This window comes from Mobula hypostoma, chromosome 25 (assembly GCF_963921235.1).
Source record: "Mobula hypostoma chromosome 25, sMobHyp1.1, whole genome shotgun sequence".
Lineage (NCBI taxonomy): Eukaryota > Metazoa > Chordata > Chondrichthyes > Myliobatiformes > Myliobatidae > Mobula > Mobula hypostoma.
This window is the reverse complement of record NC_086121.1, coordinates 31,178,426-31,186,157: the sequence shown is the minus strand read 5'-3', so window position 1 is coordinate 31,186,157 and position 7,732 is coordinate 31,178,426.

The window sequence follows — 7,732 nt, the reverse complement described above, 5'->3', positions numbered from 1 at the left end:
TTAAAACATCATGTGGCATCTGTGGAGAGATTTTAAGGTGTAAAAATAAAAGGGATTTCATGAGTTGACAGAGATTGTCATGTGCATTAAGGCGTGGTGATTAACCAAAGATATATAATAACACAAGACGGAGTTTATAGGAACATGGAACCCTGATCCAGGATAAATTATTTGTGGAGTGGAATGCCTGAAGAAAAGTTAAGAAAGGTCTTGCATCTACAAAGCCACTTTCCAGGTCGGCGGGGATCTGAAAGCTCTTTTGAAGTGTAGTCGCTGATGGAATGTAGAAATGTAGTGATATTCAGGGATATCTTCTCCTTGCTCTCCTGAATGTGTTGACTCCTGGAGGAGTGTTGGACTCACAGGTTAAAGGTCTCCTCACCCAGACACTGTGCTCTGCCAAGCCACAGTTGCCCATTCCTTAAGTTCACGGCGCAAAGCCATTCAAGTCTGTAGTGGCATTTCACAGCAAATGGACAAGAACCACATACAAAGCCACTAACCTGTTTGGTGTCCTTACAAAAATAAATCAATTGGTGCTTGCTGCAAATGTTTCTTTTGCTCCTCTTCAGTCCTTGGTGACAGAGCTTTTAAATTACAAATTTAAGGGCAAAGTCCTCTGAAGCCTAACCCTATTTCTCTACCTTGTGTAATATAATCCCCAGGATGAAAGGCAACTCTGACAAACCAGCCTCCCCTTCAAGTCATATATTTTATGAAAGTAAGGGAAAGATTGTTGCATGAATCACAATTTGAAGAGGTAATTTATTGGAAAGCAAAAAGGGTTCATAGGTGTGAACTTCACAATTGTTCTTTTTAATCCTGATAGTTAAATGGGCGGAAAATGTGTTAATGTTAATGTGCCTGTCCTTCACAGAAAAAAATCCTGAACAAGAATAGTCAGGGAGTAAGTTTGATCTAACCCACCATCAGAATATTAGAATCATCAGAAACATGTGTCCTGAAGAAGGGTCTCGACCTGAAAAGTTGACTGCTTATTCCATTCCATAGATGCTGCCTGACCTGCTGAGTTCATTTTGTCTGAGTTGTATTAGAATCTTATCACCAGTGTCCCACTAAGCATATTCACTGCTGTGATTTTACTTGCTATTGGGTTTGGCGGCTGAGGTGTAAATCCAGGCTGTGGTTCATGTGGGATTCCTGTCCACTGTGCTGGGCTGAAATGGTCTCCCCCACCACCATCCCTGTCATGGTAACACCACTTTGGATGGTGGTGGGAGGAAGTAAGATGGCAGTTTATGTGAGGATTAGGAAGGAGTGAAGGAGCTCCTGACACCAGAGGTTCAAAGAAGCCTGGCAAAAAATATCTATGTGACTCGTGGGTGAATGGAGCACAGAGAGAATGGCGCGCATTCAGAAATCTTCACATGTGGCGATGAAACCAGGCCTGTATCACCAGCGGAAATCATAGTGAGCTTGTGTGTGAGTGTGTGGGGGTGCGTGGGCAGGGTTTATAGAGGGGAGAGACAGTGGTGGAGGGAAGATGTGGTTCTGTGTGAGAAAAGCTTTAGGCTCTGATTTTCTTCATGATCTTCATGGGAAAGCCTTTCGCTGTGATATCATCAGGCTGCTAGCGGAGCAACATCTGGGCAAAAATCAAAAACAGATACAACAGATACCCCAGCTCTATTCAGTGAGGGATCAATGGGCAATGACTAGGAGAGGGAAGCCTGCTTGATTCAATCTTCCCTACAGTGGATGCTGAGGTCATGTGCACAAGGTGACAGAATACTAGACTTCGGAAATGATGATAAATACCTTGGATTTCTTTGCTCATTGTTATCAAATTAAGATAATCATCTGGTGAGCAGATGGCCCTTTCCCTCTGCACAACGGAATTGTCTATGCCTAGGTTAGACTCATTGTGCCATAGAGATACAGCATGGGAACAGGCTCTTCAGCCCATCGAGTCCGTGCTGACTGTCAATAATGTATTTCACGTAACCCTACTTAAATCTTATTTTATTCTCTTCATGTCCCTTCAACGTTCCCTTGATCCTATCCCTCACCTAAGCACTGCAGCGGCCAATTAAGCCATTAACTTTGCACTTCTTCGTGATATGGGAGGAAACTGGAGCACAGGCGGGAAATCCCACACATAATTTACACCAATTTAATTTAATTTAACAATTTAATAATTTGACTTCCGTTAAAGCCCCACTTCCCCTTTGTACCCCACATGTTATTTATTTATTTATTTTTCTTTTTTTTTTCTCTCTCTCCTTTTCTCCCTCTGTCCCTCTCACTATACACCTTGCCCGTCCTCTGGCCTTCCCCCCTCCCCTTTTCTTTCTCCCTAGGCATCCCGTCCCATGATCCTCTCATATCCCTTCTGCCAATCAACTGTCCAGCTCTTGGCTCCATCCCACCTCCTCCTGTCTTCTCCTATCATTTCGGATCTCCCTCCCCCCGCTTTCAAATCTCTTACTGTCTCTTCTTTCAGTTAGTCCTGACGAAGGGTCTCGGCCTGGAACGTCGACTGTTCCTCTTCCTATAGATGCTGCCTGGCCTGCTGCATTCACCAGCAATTTTTATGTGTGTTGCTTCAAATTCCAGCATCTGCAGATTTCCTCGTGTTTGCATAATTTACACCAGCCTGTTTAAAGTCAACGAGCTTCAAGGCCCAGCAACAACCTTAGGGAGAGAGATGGGAGGAAGGTTTTCTGCCCATGGTTTGCTAGTGGGATTCTGAGACCTCTCATGTTCTCTTCACAGCAAGTTTAAAAAAAAACACATATGAGGTGGTTCCTTCTCAGACTACATCTACATCTGGGAAGCACCTGGTGGACTCAGGGCAGTTTGATTTTGGGGGCACATTGGAGGAGCTTCTGTTTCAGCCATCAGTCAGATCCAGTTCAGCCGGACTCTCCCTATGGGAGACAGTGCCCTCAGCACAGTGACTTCAGGCCCTGCACACAAAATGCTGGTGACAGCATCTGTGGAGGGAAATGAGTAGTGATCCTTCATCAGCATTTTGTGTGTGTTACTTGAGATTTTCGGCAGCTGTAAAACCTCTTGTGTCTTTGAATTCTGGTCCCAATGTGTACTTAAGAAGTAGGCAGTGCTGTGTCCAGCCTTTCCTTCCATTGTCCACACAGGACCGAGCCAGTGAGCAAGCCAGAGGTAATCGTCATGAGCTCTGCGGGCCTGTGCTGTGAGCCGTACAGCTTTGGGCTGCGAGGTTTCTAGAGTGGCTGTATTTGCTAATTGTTGTCTTAACTAGAGTCTTTGAGCCCTTGTGCCTTCTGTTTAATCTTGTTAAGTTTATTTTGACTGGCATGGGTTTTCCCCGTGCTGTGATTATTTCAAGCAGCTCCCGATTGGTGCTTATCGTGGGGTCCTTGCTTGGAGAATCATTTATCTTGTGATGGCACTCGGTGGAGCCACTGATGTTTTGTTGAATTCCTGTGTATAAGCTCTTGTTTCCATCTCTACATGGGAGTCTGTCATTCCTCCGGACCTGGGTTCAGTCATTGCAAGCGTATTACCTGTGACAGGTAATGATCAAACAAGGTTGATGAAAGTAGGAGATTGGTGATGGACAATTAAAATCGGCTCCTTGAACATCCCCATCCCCTGTGGGGGAGGGAACGTCGACTCAGACCACGAGGCCTGCGTCGGGCATTTTCATGCCTTACAAGGTGCAGATTAGAAGTCTATGTGGGGCGCCACTCCTCGCACAGACAAGAACAATGTGTGATTAAGTGCCTTGCTCAAGGACACAAACCCGCTGCCACAGCTGAGGCTCAAACTAGCGACCTTGAGATAACTAGACGAACGCCTTAACCACTTGGTCATGTGCCCAACACAAACCCCTGTGAACCCAGCCAAAAACCCAAATCAATAGCGTTTGTGAGCTCCACAATCAGCAACGTGATGTGGATTACTTAACTGAGTTTCCTCCTGAGATCCTGCCAACAAAGAGACCTGTCTTCTGACACCTCCGTTCAATTCACATGAAGCAACAAGACTGAAAGCACAGGAAACAGTAAAGGTAAAGAGAGCAGGCAACATGTTGGCTATTGTGCTGAAGACTTTCTCTCCGGGACAAACCGTATCTTCAGCTGGTGTTTTTACCACATTACCCAGCCATGTGGAAAATTGCCCAGGTACGTCCTGTTCACAAAAAAAGCCGGGCCAGCCCTACTAATTACAGTCCAATCAGTCTGCTCACAATCATCAACAAAGTGAACGAAGGTGTTATTGACAGCACTGTCAAGTGGTATTTACTCCCCACTGAACCCACTGGCGCCTGGTTTGGGTTTTGTCTGAACCACAGCTTAGGCGCAAACGGAAACTGAAAAACTAACTTCCAGCGATGAGATGGGAGTGACTGCCCTTGACATCAAGGCAGCCTTTGACTGTGACAGTAAGGAGCCCTGACAACATTGAACTCAATGTGCATCTGCGGTGGGAGACAGGGTTTGTCTTGAAGAGAGACGCTTGTGACTGTTGAACGTCAGTATCTCATTAAAAGAAGTGCCTTTGGTCTGCACATCTTCAGCTGCTGCGTCAGATTCAGAAAGCTAAATGTTGCACACTGTCCATTTCCACCTGTGATACCTTTGCAGATGAAGCGCTCCATACCTGTAAACAGAGTCATAGAGTCATAGAAAAGTACAGCACAGAAACAGGCCATTTGGCCCATCTAGTCTGTGCCAAACCATTTAAACTGCTTAGTCCCATCGACCTGCGTGGGACCATGGCCCTCCATGCCCCTACCATCCACGTACCTATCCAAACTTCTGTTAGATGTTGAAATTGAGCTCGCATGCACCTTGTGCTGGCAGCTTATTCCACACTCACACGACCCTCTGAGTGAAGAAGTTTCCCCTCCAGTTCCCCTTAAACTTTTTGCCTTTCATCATTAACCTATGACCTCTAGCTTTAGCTCCACCCAACCTCAGTGGAAAAGCCTGCTTGCATTTACCCCGTCTACACCCCTCACTTTGAATATCAAATCTCCCCTCAATTTTCTATGTTCCAAGGAATAAAGTCCTAACCTATTCAACCTTTCCTTAATACACAAGTCTTCCTGCCCTGGCAAGGTACTGTGCTGTAGACAACTTTCAGGCACGGGCTGTGAAGGGTCACCAGAAGACTCTTTCAAGGGAAAGTCTGATCACCTGCATTCGACATTCAGTGGTATTCCTGTCAAGAAGTTCCATCAATACCTTTTACCGGAATCTGATCTGCACCCAGAAGAGGTCAGAGGCTGGGTATCCTGTGCCGAATGTATCATCTCTTGGAACGCCAGGTCACTACACCAGTCAAAGGACTTGTCAGGAATCTGGTGATGAAAACACCTGAAGCTCAGTTCCATTTCTGTCGGTGTGATCTGCTTGGTTGACAATTCACCCATCACCCAATGGGTCCATTCCCTCTATTGCTGGTACACCATGCGTCCAATCAACAAAATGCACTGCACCCTACTCATCAATGATCATGTGATCTCTGCCAGCCGGAAGCACTAGGGTAACAGATACCGGGCATCATCGCCACCTGCAAATTCCCCTTTGTTACGCGCCATCCTGACTTGGAAATATATTGCTTCCCCTTCATTTTCACTGGGTGTAAATCCAGGAGCTCCCCGCATAACCAGGACTACATTCCACAACGGGATTGCTGTTGTTCAAGAAGGGGTCTCACTGCCCTCTGCTCAAAGGCACCTAGGGATGGGCAATAATGGCTTTGCTGATGACACCCACAACCCATGTGTTAGTATGAAACAAATACATGGGGGTTGTACCACCAAAGTGATCACTTAACTGAGTTCAATCTGCACAGACTTTCATCACAATGTTCACAAGTCACACAGCAACACAATCCAGCTTTCCTGAATAAGATTACCCTTGAAGATTCTAGCGTGTCAGCAGTGCATAAGCAGTGATCGGTGATACCTCTGAAATCCTCCAGCTGTAAATTCAGGGTGTAATCTGGTCAGCGGAGCAGATTGAAAAGGAGACACAGCCTTCTTCCGACAGAGAACTCTGACTATGGGTCCGTGAATTCACCCAGCATTAACTTGCAAAATGTGGCCTGAGACAAACTTCACAGGGAAGTCAAACATTGTTCCTCTTTTTTTTTGAAAATACCTTTCCTCCAGAGATAAAATGGAGCTATTTAAAGTTTGTTCCCAGTCAGAAACCTGGATATTGGCCTTGGATTTTCCGGGGCTGAGAACGTTTCAGTAAATCATTCATATTTTTTACACAGACACAGCAATTTCTTGAAACTTACAAGGAGGTTAACAATGAGCTGCCCTTTTTGCTGGGGCTAATGGCAGAGCAGTGTAAATTATCCAGCAATTTGTAGTGATTTGTAGTTCGCAGGGCATTTTGTTCTCATACCGATTTATCAGCTAATTTCCTCATTAATAATAGCATAGCCCACAGACATACCATAACATTGCAGGCAAATTCTAGGGTAGAGCTGGTTTCAAATAAGATAAGTTACCAAGTGAAGAAGGCACCTTAGCCCATCTTCATGCAATCTTTCAATGTACCAACATTACTGACTTCTCTTTATAGTGGATAGCTACTTAAATGAGTCCAGTGGGCTGATTTCAAGCATCCCTTTGAGCAAAGTGATTTGGATACTATCTATATGGACTAACTTCAGAAGGTGGCATTCATCATTAAGGATCCCTACCACCCAGGACATACCCTCTTCACACTGTTAACATCAGATAGGAGGTACAGAAACCTGAAGGCACACACTCCAATGATTCAGGAACAGCTTCTTCCCCTCTGCCATCTGATTTCTAAATCCAATTGAACCCATGAACACTACCTCACTACTTTTTATTTCTATTGTTTTTGCACTACTTACTTTAACTGAACTATTTAATAAACTATTAAACTATTTAATCAACATGTATATACTTAATGTAACTCAGTTTTTTCTCTATGTTTATCTATCGTGTATTTCATTGTACTGCTGCCGTAAAGTTAACAAGTTTTACAACATATGCTGGTGATATTAAATCTGTTTCTAATATGTTGCTTACGTCATCAGAACAAAACAATGCTGATTCCAAACATGTTTACCTAACCTTTAAAGTTTTAGGTCAGGGCTATAAGAACATGAAGAAGAGGTATTGTCTCCAGATGGCATCTGGAGGGAGGACTAATGTCATATCTCCTGCTCAATCTGCTCTATCAACCTAATTCAAGTGAGGCATATGTGGAGAGAGGACCAGTGAGAGAGGAGTTAAGGCACAATAACGTGTCACTTAGTTGGTTCCTTTACAAGAGAGAAGGAAATTGGAGTGATTGGAGATGAACCAATGAGAATGAAGGTAGAAGAAGAGTCCATATTGGAGAGTGGCCTTTTTCTCATTCTCTTTCGGGGTAATTCCTTTATTATTGTGACATGTACTGAGGTACAATGATAAACTTTGTTTTGCATTCTATCCATACAGATCATTTGGCCATATCGGTACATTGAGGTAATGTTAGGCACAGCAATTCACTGGCTGCATCACATCCTGCTATGGAAACAACAATGCCCTTGAATAGAAAATCCTACAAAAAGTAGTGGGTACAGCCCAGTCCATCACGGGTATCGACCTCCCCACCACTGAGCACACCCACACGGAGTGTTGTCACAGGAAGGCAGTCTCCATCACCAGGAACCCCCACCACTCAGGTCATGCTCTTTTCTCACTGCTGTCATCATGAAAAAGGCCCAGAAGCCTCAAGACTCACAG